The sequence below is a fragment of the Macaca fascicularis genome, chromosome 7, assembly GCF_037993035.2.
Source record: "Macaca fascicularis isolate 582-1 chromosome 7, T2T-MFA8v1.1".
Classification (NCBI taxonomy): Eukaryota; Metazoa; Chordata; class Mammalia; order Primates; family Cercopithecidae; genus Macaca; species Macaca fascicularis.
Genome location: NC_088381.1, coordinates 71,392,555 through 71,410,324, shown reverse-complemented (window position 1 = coordinate 71,410,324; position 17,770 = coordinate 71,392,555). Strand labels below are relative to the sequence as shown.

The window sequence follows — 17,770 nt, the reverse complement described above, 5'->3', positions numbered from 1 at the left end:
TCTAGTTTATTTATATCTTAACAGTGGCCTTCTTCCTGAATTGGCTCCAAAAGTTTGAAAATTCCTTGAAGGGTGGAGCAGTTACAGAACATGGGCATACCTCTCTACAGTCTCTCCTTTATGAGATCTTGGTTCCTTGATTCTAGGAAAACTCCTGCCTGTTTCTGATGGTCTTCAAACAGATTTTAAATTTCATCTTGATTTTGTAAGTTTTTCCTAATAGGAACATTGGTCTGCTGCAATCTGTTCCATCAAAAAGAGAAACAAAAATCTCAATGGGTCATTGATTTTTTATTTTTTCCATTTAAGAAAAGTATCTGCCATTATTCTCTACAGTATTTCTTTTTTTCTTCTAAATTATCTCCTGTTGGAACTTTTACGTGACTTTTTTGGTAGTTTTGGTAGTTTTTTGGAGAAATTCTCTCCATTTCTTTATTACGGGAGACATTTTATGTAGGCTGTATGGACCACACAGTTCCTGTCACTACTATTCAGTTCTACTACTGTAGCACAAGAGCAGTAAGAGGTGTTACATAAATGAATGTCTGTGACTGTATTCCATGATACTTTATGTACAAAAAGTGGTATCCAGGGCCTATAGGCCTTAGTTTACCAATCCCTGGGCTAGGTTATGCTAGTGTATTAAACATTCTCAAAATCTCACTGCTCCAAGATATCAAATAGTTATTTTATTTTTCTCTTCTTCATGCTACATGTTAATTTTAGATGTATCAAGGGGACTCTGCTTGTTGTAGTTTTTCAGGGATCCTAGCTAAGGGATCTTGTTGGCATTCAAACAGAAAAGAATGTTCTGGCAATTAAATATTTACTTTGGAAGAGATACTCATCACACACATTCAATCACTCATTGGCTAGAAATATGATGGACCATGCATAATCCTGTAAGTGTATGAAGTGAAGAGGAAGGGTAATCTTAAGGCAATCAAAAAACAGACAAATCAAATGAGTGGCTCTAGTGTCCACTTATGTGAGTTTTAACCTTTTTTTTTTAAACAGTTTCATTTCCTTTTCCTTCTGATATTAATATTCTTATATTTATCTTCTAATTTACCAATTCTTGTTCCAGATGTGTCTACGTTTTAATTTTAAATGTCCATTTAAAGGCCGGGTGCGGTGGCTCAAGCCTGTAATCCCTGCACTTTGGGAGGCTGAGATGGGCGGATCATGAGGTCAGGAGATCGAGACCATTCTGGCTAACACGGTGAAACCCCGTCTCTACTAAAAAAAAATGCAAAAAACTAGCCAGGCGAGGTGGCGGGCGCCTGTAGTCCCAGCTACTCGGGAGGCTGAGGCAGGAGAATGGCCTAAACCCAGGAGGCGGAGCTTGCAGTGAGCTGAGATCCTGCCACTGCACTCCAGCCTGGGCGACAGAGCAACACTCCGTCTCAAAAAAAAAAAAAAAAATCCATTTAAATTTTAATTCTAAAGACTACTTTTTATTTTTTAAAATACTATATGTTCTTTTTTAAATCTGTCATTTACATATATTGTTTTGTATTTGCTTTGGTGTTTTCTAGGTGCTCACTGGTGTATTTCATCACTTTAACAGTCTGCAGCTTATTGCCTGGGTGTGTATTTGGTGGTGTTTGGTCTAAATTCACCTACTTTCCCCGAGTCAGGGAGCCTTAGTGCCATTGCACATGCTAACTCATGGGGCTCTTGATTCTTTTTTTGCTTCTGTCACTCCAGAAAATGTTAAACCAGTATTGCAGAATTGCAGAATTGAAAGGCCCTGTTTCATCTTTTGAGGTAGATGACAACATTAACATCATGTTAATGGGGGAAATTTATTTGGATAATGTAGAGAAAAACTTCAGCTAAAGCAGATAATTACATGTTTCTCCTAATGTCCATTATCATCAGTATAGCAGATTCAATACTATATTTTTAATGTAAAATCTAAAGGAAAAAACAATGTCAGATAATCTGTATGAGTTATTTTATATACTAATCACAACAACTTCACAAATTTGGTATTTTTAAAATGAGTAATAAAATAAGAAATGTAAGGCTAACTTGCCCTCAGTGATTCAGCTGCTACATGGTGAAGCTAGGATTTGAACCCTGGATCTCACTCAATGCCTGTACCTTTTGACCATTTCATGCACATTTTCTTCCTTCAGTGTTGTAAAACAGTCATATAATTTACAATTTGATAACAAAATTACAACAAAGTTTGACATTTTCAAAATAAATTAATAAAAAAATTTGCTGGAATTGGCTCAGCAATCCTTTCTGTTTTCACCCTGAAGGCATGATCAGGCAAACATTTCAAAGTTCCACAATTTATCTGCAAATGATTGAGTCATAGAACAACATAAAATATGAAATATCTGACATAAAATCTACCTAAAGCAATTTATGAAATACCTGAAGGAATACTAAATTTTAAAAACCAACAATATAAATTTAGGTCAGGTCAATAAGACAAGTTTGCCAGGTTTCAGGACTAGAAATTACGCTCATGTGAGTAACTGTCCCTCAATTCTGGTATCATTCAAAACAATTACTAAAATATGAAATTAAATGGCTGATCAAATCCAAGCATATCCTTAGTCAACAGGAGCCAGGCAGCTTTCATTATTCATTATTCATTAAGATAAGCCAGTAATTCCCACCACCCTTCTCAAATTTAGCATTTAATTTTCAGAGAAGCAGCAGAGACGATCTTCGAGTTTCTAGCTGATTAAGTCGGTAGTCCCTGGATGGGTTTGTGTGCTTGCAGGGAGTATTGCCACATCCTTAAAAGGTTCCTTGAAGAACTTAAAGCCCAAATGCCATACAGACTTCTGAGTAATGGGCAGGGGACATGCAAAGGGAAGAATCAATTCTCAGCTCTCATCTCACCTCCCCGTAGTATTTCTTTTTCTTTCTTTTCTTTCTTTTTTCTTTTTTCTTTTTTTTTTTTTTTTTTTTGACTGAGTTTCACTCCTGTTGCCCAGGCTGGAGTGCAATGGCACGATCTCGGCTCACTGCAACCTCCACCTCCTGGGTTCAAGTGATTCTCCTGCCTCAGCCTCCCAAGTAGCTGGGGTTACAGGCATGTGCCACCACCCCTGGCTAATTTTGTATTTTTAGTAGGTGAGTTTTCTCCATGTTGGTCAGGCTGGTCTCGAACTCCCAACCTCAGGTGATCTGCCCGCCTCAGCCTCCCAAAGTGTTGGGATTACAGGCTTGAGCCCCTGTGCCCAACCTCCTCATAGTATTTCTTAGCATCCCCCATTGGACACCTCAACAGAAATAATCATAGTGAGTCTATTAATAAATGAATAAAAGGTTTATGGACTCATGCTCATTTGTGGAAAGGATAAATTAAGTAGATTACATATACTATATAAACTAGCACTGGAATAAATTCCACTACAAAAAAAGAATCCTAAATGTTATATCCTTAAACTCAGTGAAGTATTCAAATAGCAGAATGGGAGTTTGAATTTGTATTAATTTCAGTGTTGTTTTAATTTTCTGGCCATCAGGCAAGATCCAGTCTGCTCAGCACATCACTTGTGCACATCACTCTTCAACAACTTTTCCAGAGGCTTCTTAAAACCAAATAGTAGCCCCTTAACACTGTCTGTAATAAAATATTGCATCATGATTAGTGACCCGGGATGAACCTAGGATGCTATCTTTGAAAGAAATTTGAACTTAGAGTTGGGAGATGTGAGTTATAAATCTCACCCCATCTTAAAATATCTGTTTGACTTTGGGCAATTAAGTTAATCTTTCAGAAATTCTGATTCTGAAACTGTAAAATGAGAATTATAATACCTGTCTTCTGTTGAGTAGATGAAATCAGATAATGCACATGAAGGCACTTTAATGTGAAAGTGCTATACATTTGGGAAGAATTATTATTCTTTGACTCTGAGCTGTCCTTCAGCTGAATCTACCTGTAAAAACTTTGGTGAGGTCCAAAAGTATCCTTTTAAAGTGCCGTATCCCCAGACTGCTGACTAATAATAATGAATCAAACTAGAAAACATATACACATGCACACACATATGCGCACACATATCATTCTACTATTCAATGAGTCAAACAATTTTAACAAGTTGTAACAGTTTTTTACTTTTTTTTGTTTGAGATGGAGTCTCACTCTGTTGTCCACAATGAAGTGCAGTGGCACCATCTCAGCTCACTGCAACCTCTGCCTTCCAGGCTCAAGTGATCCTCCCACTTCAGCCTCCCAAGTAGCTGGGACCACAGGTGCGTGCCACCACACCTGGCTAATGTTTTTGTATTTTTTGCAGAGACAAGGTTTTACCAGGTTGCCCAGGCTGGTCTCAAACCCCTCTGCTCAAGCAGTCTACCTGCCTCTGTCCCCGAAAGTGCTGGGATTTACAGACGTGAGCTACTACACCCGGCCAGTTTTTCACTCTCTTTTCCACCACCACCACACATTGAATGGAAATAAATCTGTAAACTTTTTTTCTCTATCTTTACATATCATGAACTCTTTTCATAATATCAAATATTTTCTTTATAACTGTTTTTTTTTTTTTTTTTTTAGTGATGGGGTCTTTCTCTGTTGCCTAGACTTGGGTGTAGTGGTAAGATCATAGCTCACTGTAACCTCCAACTCGTGGTTCAGGTGATCCTCCTCCCTCAGCCTCCCGAGTAGGTAGGACTACAGTGTGTACCACCATGCCCAGGCTTAACATTGTTTTATCAGCTGCTTACTATGTCATCATTTTACATGATAATTATAATTCCTATTTATTACTATAACTTGTTTATTTACTGTGACATTGTAAACAATGATGTGACAAATTTCATAATGCTTATATACACGATGACCATACATTCCCGTTTGCTCAGGAAAGAGCCAGTTTACAGCTGTTGTCCTATTGTAAGTATTTAGAGAAAACCCTTTTTCCTGCAAAAGTCTCCTACTTTGGTCAATAAATTGTATTATCACTCTATCTTGAAGATTCTTATTTATTGCCCTTAAGAAAATTGAAAATAGAGAATTGCTGAGTAAAATATAATAATTGATTCTATTTGTTTTCTAATATGAAATACATATTCATTTCTGAAAATGAATTGAAGGCATTAAAAATTTGCAGATTACACGAATGAAGGCATTAAAAATATTCGGATGACATACATAGGTACTACATATTCTTGGACTATTTTAAACACTGTTATTTTTGTCCCTTCCTCTTTCAGTTCTACTGTGCATCCCTTATGACCTCAACATTGCTAAAGTTCTGAGCAAAGGGATGTCCAGTCCAATGTTCTGTCTCTCCATCATCAGGACTGACTTTGAATTGGTCCCCTATGTTCCCCGAATGGTGCCATGCTTTCCCTGCATATGCTGGTCAGCCATCCTGAAACATGCCTGCCCTCATTATTATTCTTATTATTATTTTAGATAGAGTTTCACTTATTGCCCAGGCTGCACTGCAGTGGCACAATCTCAGTTCCCTGTAACCTCCACCGCCCGGGTTCAAGCGATTTTCCTGCCTCAGCCTCCGAAGCAGCTGGGACGACAGGAATGCGCCACCATGCCTGCAGTCAGAATAGGACTCTTCAATTGTATAAATAGGACTCTTCAAATTGTATCAGACTTAGGTTAACTGAGAAATAATCCTTGAATTATTTTAAGTACCTGAGATTTTAGAGCTTTTGTACTGTAACCACACATGTTAACTATCCTGACTTATAGGAATCTTGGTTCCAAAAGTAGGGTAATGACATTACAAAAACCTAATTCATGTGGCATTGAATAAGGAGTTAAGCAGTAAACAGTGAGGCAAAGAAGATGATGATCCATTTTTTACAGTGAAAACATTGAGAACAGGTGCAATATGCCTGCAATGCTAGAAGAGAATAATACAAAATTTAAAAGGCAGTTGTTACTAGTGAGATATTAGCAACTGCTGGTGGATTGAAAAGGTATTACAAGAAAGACAGGAACTCAGTAATTCATTAGCCTCCTTATAAGCAGAAATGAACTGGAGTGAAATAGAGTCCAGAAAATTGGGTCCTTGCAGGGTTGGAAAAGCCAACTCTTTCTAAAGCCCAAACTGTAAGAGAAGGGATTAGAAAAGGCTTTGAATGACAAGTGCTCAGTAAGATAAAGTGATTCCAGGCAAAGATCAGATTGAGTTTTAAGGTATTTTAATTAAGTTGAGAGAGAGAGGTGTGAGGGATAAAATGAAAAGTAATAAAGTGGCTCTAAAGTCTGTGTTTCTTCAGATGTCTACGTGTGGTTGCTGGTACCTGGAACTGAGTGAGAGTCCATGAATCAGAATCTGATTAACTTTTTGAGACAATGAATAACCTAAGAAGCCACAAGCTCAGAATTTAAAAATATCTTTTACTGAAACAATTCTAAAACCCTCGGAAGAAACTTCCAGACAGTAGAGCCAGGGAATCTAGAAGAAATGTCAAATGAGCCCTTCCAGGAGTAGAATTATGACTTCCTCTTGAGTCCCCCTCCACCTTAGGGGATGAAAACTTCACAGTCCTCCCAGCAATTGCTATGGCTGGTGCTTGTTGCTGTCTCCATCACATTCCTTTTTTAAAATGGGTGTGTTCACTACAGTTATCCTATTCTGGTTACACCACTGTGTACTGAATGTTTTGTGTATGTGTGTTTTTGTGTGTGTAGGTTTACGAGGGACGCAGTTAAGGAGAAAAGGAACATCTTAGTTCCCAACTCTCTGGATCAAGAGTTGACACTTCTGTCCTAATGGAGAGAATACCGTATATTGCCTGGTTCGAGTTGTATGCGTGTGCTATTCATCCATTGCCTCTCGCTTCCAATATCACCCTTTTACTGCCTTATTTAAATAAATCTGCAATCTTAACTCTTTTTCTTCCACCAGCTAGCACTAATTCAGTACAAGGCACTGGAGAGAGATTCCAGCAGTGAAGAATTTTGCCTCCTGCTTCTGGCATGTTCCCTAGGCCTGCTCCGGCAGTGTGCGTGGTTCTCCTGCATCAGGCTCTGCATTGCATGGTGGTCAGCAGCTCCCAGTGGCTGGCACTTTGCCTGGCAGCTCTTCTTTGAGCACTTTGTAGTAGAGTGCCTCCAGTAAGAAAGATGCCTCCTAGTGAACAGCTTTCCTGGAGGTTAGTTTTCCAGCAAATTCCAAAGGGCCTATTTCCAGCAAGGTCTGCCAGGATGGCTTCTCCGCATATATTATCTCTATATACAGTGACTTCTCTGCCATCAATGAGCCACAGAGTGGCCTCTCCAGCCAGACTGGATGTCAGCTTTGCGTGGGGAATGGCCACTGCAGAGGGCTCTTCCTTGGGTGTGATGTCTCGGTTCCATAGCTGTGACTCTTCCTCATATTTGCTATTTCTATGTTCTTTAGAGTTCTCTTGACTTCCAATGACCTAATCCCTGATTACTCCAATTCCCTATTAGAATAGTTATTTATGTTACCATAACTCTGTTAAAGTACTGTGTAGTTTTTCTCCTGACTAGACCAGACATTACAATGTCCTGCTGGTTTGAGCTTTAGGTTTTCTTCCTGGGGAAGGGTGAATACATTTCAAATGTAGAGAAAAAGAGCCTCAGAATATTTAATAACAAAAAGCCAAAGAATTCGTACTCTTCAAATATATCCATTCCTCTTGTATATGTTATAGTCTCCTTTGTAAGTAGATTCCATGTTACTTAGCACCATTTTTTTTTACTTCATATCACAGCACGTATAGCATCAAAGAGTGTGGTTTATCTACTGATTTCTCTTGCCAAAAGACAATATTACAAGAATTTCATTTAAATATCTAAGTTGGCTTTGTTTGAGGTTCTAGAATTGGGCAACACTTCATTTCATAAAATAGAATAAGTTCCAGTGAGCTGAGCAGTGGACATTGGTTTTATAGGCAGAGCAGGGCTGAAGAAAGCAGAAACAAAGAACAGGAAGTGATTGGTCCTTTCAAATTTATATTTCTTGTAAGGTAGGAAAAGGGAAACAAAACAATAGAAAACTGATTGGTTAACATCAAGTTACTTCAGGTTATTTTTTGTTTAAGAGTTAAAGGCAGAGGGAACTTCATTACCATGCCAATTGAACTGGCCTGTTTGGGAAATTTGCCTATCTCTCCCTCCAGATTTCTCAAGTTAGATAACTCAGTTTTGGTTTGGTGATGTGGAGCCTCAGCATAAGTGATTCCATTTTGACTTTTAGTTTGTTCTGTTGGGCTCTTGTGTGTGCACTTAGTTTGTAACAATTTCCTTCTATAATTTTTAGTCAACACTCTTATAAGTTCCCTGAAGGTAGGGACCATGGCTTGGTGGTCAACATTATATGCCAGGTATTCAGCACATAACCAGTACTTAATGAGTATTTGTGATAAAATGAGTGAGCACCTGATCACTCAGAGAGGTTAAGTTTCTTGAACACTTACGGTGTGCTGGCAATCTTCTAAATAGTTTGATAAATTTTCTTTTTCTTTTTCTTTTTTTTTTTTTTTTTGAGACGGAGTTTCGCTCTTTTTGCCCAGGCTGGAGTGCAATGGCGCAATCTCAGCTCACCGCAACCTCCGCCTCCCAGGTTCAAGTGATTCTCCTGCCTCAGCCTCTTGAGTAGCTGGGATTACATGCACCACCGTGCCTGGCTAATTTTTGTATTTTTAGTAGAGACGGGGTTTCTCCATGTTGGTCAGGCTGGTCTTGAACTCCCGACCTCAGGTGATCTACCTGCCTCGGCCTCCCAAAGTGCTGGGATTACAGGTGTAAGCTACCACACCCGGCCAGTTTGATAAATTTTCTCAGCTGAAACAGCAACTGTATGAGGTCTATATTATTATTATCTCCATTTTACAGATCAACAAATTAAGAGGTTAAGTTTTTCTAAAAGAAAGTGTGTTTCAAACAAGACATACCAAATCAAAGGGCTCCATTAGAAACAGTGCACTTGGCTGGGCACAGGCTCATGTCTGTAAGCACTTTGAGAGGCCAAGGAAGGTGGAGCACTTGAGCACAGAAGTTCAAGCCCAGCCTGGGCAACGTAGAGAAACCCTGCCTCTACCAAAAAAAAAAAAAAAGAACTACAAAAATTAGCTGAGTGTGTTGGTACGTGCCTGTAGTCCCAGCTACTAAGGAGGCTGAGGTGGGAGGATTGATTGAGCCCAGGAGGTCAACGCTGTGATGAACCAATAATGGTGCCACCCTGGGCAACAGAGTAAGACCCTATCAAAAAAAAATACATATATATTTTTTTTAAATAAAAATAAAAAAGAAACAGTGTACTCCATTCTCTCCCACGGTTATCAAGATTCTGCCCAAATTACTGGTGCATTTGGCTGACTTTTTTCCTTATTCCAATTTTCTGCTTGTTTGCCACTCAGGTGATCAGCAAAAGCTCAGGAAGAGTGGTACTGACAGAGAGGATAAATTCTTACCCAAAGTCACATAAGTTGGCACATCTGCAGGGAAACATCACGTTAGCCTTTGAGGAGAGAGGTAAGTTCTTAGGCTGTATTAGGATTCTCTATTGGGACAGGAATAATAGATAGATGTATATATGAAGGGGAGTTTATTAAGGGGTATTGACCCACACGATCTCAAGGTGAAGTCCCACAATAGGCCATCTGCAAGCCTAGGAGCGAGGAAGCCAGTCCGAGTCCCAAAACCTCAAGAGTAGGGAAGCCGACAGTGCAGCCTTCAGTTTGTGAAGGAAGGCCTGAGAGCCCCTGGGAAATCACTGGTGTAAGTCTAAGAGTCCAAAAGCTGAAGTTCTCAGAGTCTGATGTTCAAGGGCAGGAAGCATCCAGCATGGGAGAAAGGTGAGGGTCAGAAAACTCAGCGAGTCTGCTCTTTCCATCTTCTGCCTGCTTTATTCTAGCCTTGCTGGCAGCCGATTAGATGGTGCCCATCCAGATTGAGAGTGGGTCTACTTCTCGAAGTTCATTGACTCAAATGTTAATCTCCTTGGGCAACACCCTCACAGACACACCCGGGAACAATACTTTGCATCCTTCAATCCGATCAAGTTGACACTCAATATTAACCATCACACAGGCTGTGCAGGGATCCAAACAAGAAAATGTGTAACAATTTCAGAAGTGGCAAGAAGCAACAACAAGATGGAAAAAGATGTGAAGGATGTGACAGTGAACATGGGTCACCCCCAAGGCTCTTTGTAGCAAGACAACACTGGAGCTCCTCTTTTGCATAAGACTGATTTATGCTGCAAGGTCCTGAAGGAAGACAGATGTTTTTTGTTTTGTTTTGTTTTAGTGCAGTTCTCCAGTAAAAATAAAACCCAGGCGGTGAATAAATTCAGTTTTCTCCTTTGGGAGAAGTTCACTTCTACTGGGGCCAGAATCTGCTTTTACATACCCTGGACTAGATGGTCAGAGTATTCTCAAAAGGCTTTCGTGGTACTTCAACTCCAATATCCACCCATCCTTAGAACTACGGCTGCTGCTCCGAAACATCATACGTTGCTTTCTCCAACCCCCTAGAGAGAGATATTGGCTTGGGTTAGTCTCAGTTTTGTTATGTATCCTGGACTAGGTGCTTGGAATGGCTGAGTGTCCCTCCAAGCAGATGGAACAGCCCCCATGCCATTCTTCCATATTAGTAAGAAATATGTTCAGCTGCCTGAATTAGAAAATCCCATGACAGAGGCATTAGGGAACAAAGCTTTGTTTTTCTCCAAAACAAGAGCAGGGAGGTAGGCAATTACTATGATTGTTTTAGTGGTTCCACCATATTAGGTCCAAAGTCTCTTCCATTTTTGTGGCCTTCCTCTCCTGGTCACAGCGAGGATGCTGCCACTCAAGCCATCATATCTGTGTCCCGTACAAGATGGGAAGAATATAAAAGGGGAAAGGGCTCTTGGAGGCCATTCTATTTTCTACAATCAGGAAAGCAAATATTTTCGTAACTTATCTCTTCACACCCACTTCCCAGCAGACTTCCATGGGCAGCAAGTCTTGCCACAGAAGCAAGGGAAGCTGGAAAATTAGAGACCACGTTTATCAGAAGTGTCCCTGCACAATCATGCTTTGGAATAGATATGTTTCTGCACCCCAAAAAAAGTAGTGTGTCTCAAAACAAGGAACAATAAGAGACTAAACACTTGAAGGGCAACCAACTGTATTGGCCATTTCTTCCATTTAATTTAATATATCAGACTTTACTCTGCTTCCCTTAGCTGTATGGTCTCACCTCTTGTAATTTTACTTTGAGGTCCCTGCATGCTTTATGTTTATGTCCAGACTGTAGAAGGATTGAGCCTGCTGAGGCTATGCAACAGGGTAGTACATAGCATGTGATATTTTACAGGTTGAAAGAAACTTTTTTTAACTTTTATTTTAGTTTTGGAGATACATGTGAAGGTTTGCCACATAGGTAAACTCGTGTCTTGGGGGTTTGTTGCACAGATTATTTCATCAACCAGGTATTAATCCCAGTATCCAATAGTTATCTTATCTGCTCTTCTCCCTCCTTCCATCCTCCATCCACAAGTGGAACTCAATGTCTATTGTTTTATTCTTTGTGTTCGTAAGTTCTCATCATTTAGCTCCCACTTTTAAGAGAGAACATGTGATATTTGGTTTTCTGTTCCTATTTTAATTTTCTGATAATAATGGCCTCTATCCATGTTCCTGCAAAGGACACTATTTCATTCTTTTTCATCGCTGCATAGTATTCCATGGGGGGTATATGTATTACATTTATCCAGTCTACCACTGATGGTAATTTAGGTTGATTCCATGTCTTTGCTATTGTGACTAGTGCTGCAATTAACATTTGTGTGCTTGCATCTTTACGGTAAAATGATTTATATTCCTCTGGGTATATGCCCAGTAATGAGATTGCTGGGTTTAATGGTAGTTCTGCTTTTAGTTCTTTGAGGAATCACCATACTGCTTTCCACAATTGTTGAACTAATTTACATTCCCACTAACAGTGAATAAGTGTTCCCGTTTCTCCACAACCTCACTAGCATCTGTTACTTTTAGACTTTTTTATAATAGCATTCTTACAGGTGTGAGATGATATCTCATTGTGGTTTCCATTTGCATTTCTCTAATCATCAGTGATATTGAGCTTTTCTTCATATGCTTGTTGGCTGTATGTATGTCTTCTTTTGAAAGGTGGCTGTTCATGTCCTTTGCCTACTTGTTAATGGGGTTGTATGTTTCCTTTCATAAATTTATATAAGTTCCTTATGGATGCTGGATATGAGACCTTTGTCAGATGCATAGTTGGCAAATATTTTCTCCAACTTTGTAGGTTGTCTGTTTACTATGTTAATTCTTTTTCTGTGCAGAAGCTCTTAAGTTTAATTATATCCCACTTGTCAATTTTTGCTTTTACTGTGATTGTTTTTGGTGTCTTTGTTATGAAAACTTTGTTTGTTCCTATGTCTAGCATGGTATTGCCTAGGTTGTCTTCCAGGATTGTTTACAGTTTTGGGTTTTACAGTTAAGTCTTTAATTTGTCCTGAGTTGATTTTTGTTCATGGTATAAGGAAGAGGTCCAGCTTCAATCTTCTGCATATGACTAGCCAGTTATCCAAGCACCATTTATTGACTAGGGAGGCTTTTCCCCATTACTTGTTTTTGTCAGAAAAGAAACATTTTAATAGTCCTGATAACATTCCCCTATCTTGTATGTCCTGCTAACGTTCTCCTATCTACAAAGCATAGCACCCGGGGTGGTGTTAAGCCTGGATTCCTTGGACGTGTCAATATACACTAGATAATGACCAGTTTTCCACAAGAATATAGATAGCTAGAGTTTCCTGTCACAATATCTGGCACAGTGAGTAATTTACTTTGGTTTTTTCGCTTATTTGGTTTATCTGTTGTTCTCTCTCTTTCTCTCTCTGTCACACACACACTGCTGTTTACAATTTGGCAATGCATTTATTGTCCATTCGAAAGCACTCATTGACAAAGCTGGGCTCCCTCGAGTGTGGCTGAGATGCTGTGCACTTAGTGGCACTGCAGAACCCCAAGGCTTGGGCACCAGGTCTGTACCTGTGGAGCAGCCCGCCTGTGATTCCCATCCTCACTCGCTCTGCTGCTCAGCGGTGGTCCCTGCCTTGCCTGCTGGAGCAGGGCTCTTCAGCCAGAAAGGACAGGGTAAGTCGCTCCTTTATTCAAGTCTTTCACTGAGCTCCCAGAGCGGCAGTTGCGAATCTTTTGTTTATATTTGTAAACTAAGTGAATTTGACATGGAAGTCACCAAAGGGGAATACATTTGGAACATTGAAATGCCATTTTTACAGGCACATTTCTAATCATAGCTGCCCTTTAAAACCCACATAAAATTGTCGCCTTGAGTTCCCCTGTTTTCCAGCCTCAGTGCGGCTCTCTTTGCAAATCCCACAGCATGACAACAACAAGATTTCATTTTTAGTCAGACTTGACACTGGCTAAACACTAATGTGGGCTCTTTATGTTTCCATAAACTCTCCTCACAGAGCCACCAGTAGAGCATGGGAAACTGGAAAATAAGTTCCAATTAGAGACTGTGTTGGCACGCTCAGGGTGATATGGTTCCCAGTGTTTTAGAGAGGGAAAGAGCATAAAAGAAGTAGGTTGTGTGCCCCAGCTTGCCCCTGGAGGAGCTGTGCCCACTATGGTGGCATGGGGAAATGTCACTCATTAGCTGGCTTGCCTGCTAGCCTAGAATTTGCTTTTACTTTCTCTACCTTCTCCTAAGCCATCCCTTTCTCTGAGTAAATCCAATGCCTTATAGCGCCGCCAATGTATTCAAGTGTACAATTTTAATGTCACATGTACAATCATACCTCCCTGTGGTGACTCACAGTGCCCACATTATCCTCTTTGCCAAGTAAATGCTAAAACACTGAACGACCCTCTAATTGATCTCCGGGGTCACACAAGACCTGACAACGGGGCTCACCAGGCACAAGGACATGATGGAGAAGTCTGAAAAGTGAAAAGGGAGAGGAACCGGGGAGAAAACCAGCTGAGTTCATTTTCACTCACATAATGAAAAGAAATCTGGTTCAGTCTGGAGGATTACAAAATAGGGCAAGACCAAGGTAATTCCAGCTGCAGTGTAAATTTATTCTATGCTTTTCACATTTTACTTAAATTCTACATTTGTCCCATTTATTATGGCACAAGGTTAGGAAACATGGTGTGATATCACAAAGAGAATGGATTCAGAATATCTGGAGTATGTCTTATTGTCTACCCACAATTTCCCCAAAATCAGTGTTTAAAAAATATTTATCAATATATGTAGAGTTTATTTTGGCAGTCCATGGAAAAAGGGAACTTTTATTATTTTCCTCACTGTGTATCTGGTACCCAGAAGTAACCGCAATAATAAATAACTACACTATTAAAAGGCAACATTTATTGTGTGCTTACTTTGAGCCAGATACTGCTTTAAGTACTGTATTAACCAGGTCCAGGGGCTATAATCTTAATCATGACATTCTATTGACCCCCTAACTTATAAATATAACATAGTACACAGTTAATAAATATTTATTTTAGCCATCTCCAAGAACTTTGGGAGATAGTTTTGTTTTGCTATTTATTATTATTTTTTTAACCTATATAAGGTTAGAAATGGAGAAATAAGATAATAGCAAGGAGGAAGTCTGTAAGCACAGAACATACTGGCTTGTTTATTCTGCCTCTCTTTGGTCCAGCTGTGGGAATATAGTTGAAGAGGCACACATTCTGGTCTATTGTTCTAAATGGATGATCCCAAAGACTTATTAATTCTTGGCCAATAGGGAGCTATTAGACCTTTTTCTTGCTTTAACAGCTTTCTGGACACTTATAGAGATAAAATAAGGAATAAATCATTTGATGCCCCTACTTTGCCACTGGAAACATTTGGTTAACAGCACTCACAGGCTGCAGAACAAGTCTCCTTGGAGAGGTGAATTCACTTACTCCCCTCCCCAGCTCACAGTAGCTTTTAGCTGTTTATCATAATTCTGACCTCTGAACATAAATTTTAAGAGATAATGGATGAAAAAACACTCTTAAAAATATAGTGCAGGAAACCAGTGCTCTCTGATGACTTTATTATTTTGTTTCTATAACTGAGATTCATCATAGAATCCACAGAGAACATTAGAGATGATCTTGCCCAACTTGTTCAATTTTTAGATGGAGGAATTGAAGATGGAGAAACTTAATAAGGCCACAGAGCTTGTACTGGGCAGTGTTAGAACCTCAACCAAGATCTCCTGACATCCAAACTAGAGTTTTTTTCTGAAAGTGGCAATCCCTCCGGCAAGGGAGCCTACGTTACATGCATTGCATAAGGCACTGGGGAATACAAAGAGATGGGTGTAAGAGAGGACTTGTGGTTAGAATAGAGCTATTCTTTGAGGGAACCAGATACACAGAAAGTGGGTAGAGTGAAATAAAACACAGGTAGGCAGATAAAACGTAATCATTGTGGAGGGGATGTACTCACCCAGCAGGTTCTTCCTGCCTGCTGCACAGACAAATCCAATTCCCTGTAACTGTGGTATTGCAGTCAAGAAATGAGTTTAACTGATGCAAGGCCAGTCCCACAGGATAACTAGAGTTGATCTCAAGAGATCAATCTTAGGTTCTACAATAGAGATGAGATCTATGGGAGCAATTGAGGAAGTCACAAATCTTGTGACCTCTGGCCACATGACTCCTGAACTGTAAAGAGTTATAGAAATTATGCCTATATTTGAGCAGAATTCAGGCCCCTTCCATATCACTTATTTTGTGGCCTTTCAGTTTCATCCCCCAAACAAGGAAGGGATCAGTTGTAGAGAGGGACTATTATCATCCTTGCTTCAAAGTTAAACTATAAACTAAATTCCTCCCACGGTTATCTTGGCCTCTGCCCAGGAATGAGCAAGGACAGCCAGCCTGTAAGGCTAGAAGCAGGATGGAGTCAGCCACATTAGATTTCTCTCACTTTCATAATCCTTGCAACGGTGGTTTCAGAGAAACTGTTAAGGTCATGTTTAGAGACCAGTTTGAAGACTAGTTATAGACTAGTGTATGAAAAGTCTCAAACACCAGAATTAAAGGCAGTCTATCTTGTTGATAATTCTATTATTATTTATTCAACTGCATATTCACAAATTATGCCTCAATATTTAGAAGATTGACTTACACTTGACCTTAAAAGATCACCATGGAGACGACAGCTGACTAACAATTCTGTTTCCACAAGGAAGGCTCTCATAGGCAGTCAAGACCAGACATTTTTTCAAGCACTTAAAACATTGGTTAAAGTCTTCTCATCAGAAAGAAAATCAGTCCAGATTCATGTAACTAGACTTAATGGGATAAAACTTCCTTAAAACATTAATTTCTGCCTTCAGCAAAACATTCATAACGGGCCATTATATGGTAAGCAGTGAAGCAGGAGAATGGGGAGTGAGCCATAGTTGATGTCATTGCAAAGCGATTTTGGAAAAAAATACAAGACTCAGGACCAACCCCTGTCCTTGCTTCATGGGGTTGACTAAATGTGACCTAACTGATTGTCTCTGAAGACTGATGATTTGATTTATTCTCAGCAATTCTCTCTCCAAACAATTCTCTGGCTTCAACACCCATGCAAAGCTCTTACACGTAGCAAGAAGGGAAGGAAAGAGTTTCCACGCACCCTTTGAAACAGGTCCTATACACTATCAAATCAGCTTATCCACACAGCAATCCATTTTAGAACCTGAAAGATCTGAACCGTTGGTATTAATCAAATGACTTGAGTGATGCCTGAACACCCCTTCTCCACTTTTAAATGTGTTGACAGAGCTTAAAGTTAATGGTCAGATCTATCCTTGCAGTAATATGTTTAGAAATTACTTTGCTGTTTATATGCACTTAGGGAATTTTACATTATACATTAACAATAGTTGATATAACAGGGTTCTTCAAGGAGAGGGTGTTGGAAGGAGTCCTGTGTTAGGTCTTGGGAAACCTGGGTTTGAGTCCTGTCTTTCCTAGCTGAGTGGCCTCAGGAACGAATTATTTTTTAGCCTCACTTCCTCCATGAGTAACCTGTACAAGCTAGATAAAATAAATTTAAAATTCCTTACAGCTTTATAACTCTATGATTCCACAATTACATTCATTTTGTCCTTCAGAATATCAAACAGAACCACAAGTAGGCATTTAATAAACATTGCTAGATAGCATCACACTTGATTTTTTTTTTTTTTTTTTTTTTACTGCTTGCATGTCTTCCCCTAAACCATTCAAGAATTTTAAAGTATTCAAATAAAGATTCTGCAAATTATACATTTCATTTTGCTTGTATATTTAGGCAACCATGATGCCTTCAGGGTTATGGTTATAAATGATGGCATTGGCTTGTTTTAAGAAGCAAATAACTCTAGGAAAATGTATCCCAATAGAATTCAGAGTGTTTCTACCTAAGGTCCCCCCTCCACCTCACACCACACACATACCTTAACATTTCAGAAGCGTATCAAATGAAAAAGACTTGTTAGCATGGAATTGATCAATACAACAACCAGTAGCAGCAGCAGCAGCAGCAGCAGCAGCAGCAAAAACACCACTAATAATTTGGTTGCTGTAATTTTTCAGTGAAAGAATATATATATATATATTTTTTAACGTAGATTCCCATTGTTACCTAACTGAACTGGGGCCCACTTGCCCAGCATGGTAAGGCCAAACATTCCTACCCAGGTTCTGCAGCAGGAGAAAGGTGGGTGTTTATCTGCAAGGCACCAAGCAAGGAGAATCGGGTACCTCACTCTGAAGACCTGACCTCTCTGATAGCTTACAAACAAGTGTTGTTAAACAC

The 17,770-nt window shown here is 39.5% G+C and overlaps 1 protein-coding gene and 1 long non-coding RNA gene across 2 annotated transcripts in view; both read right to left on the bottom strand.

Annotated features, from left to right (window-relative positions):
- Positions 1-17,770, bottom strand: part of AGBL1 (AGBL carboxypeptidase 1) — a 947,782-nt gene that overhangs the window by 57,098 nt on the left and 872,914 nt on the right. The window lies entirely within an intron of this gene.
- On the bottom strand, positions 3,446-16,194 carry LOC135971890 (uncharacterized). The gene is made up of 3 exons (XR_010588248.2): positions 16,106-16,194; positions 13,877-13,987; positions 3,446-3,595 (listed from the first exon to the last, which is right to left on the bottom strand). It is a non-coding gene; the product is annotated as an uncharacterized lncRNA (long non-coding RNA).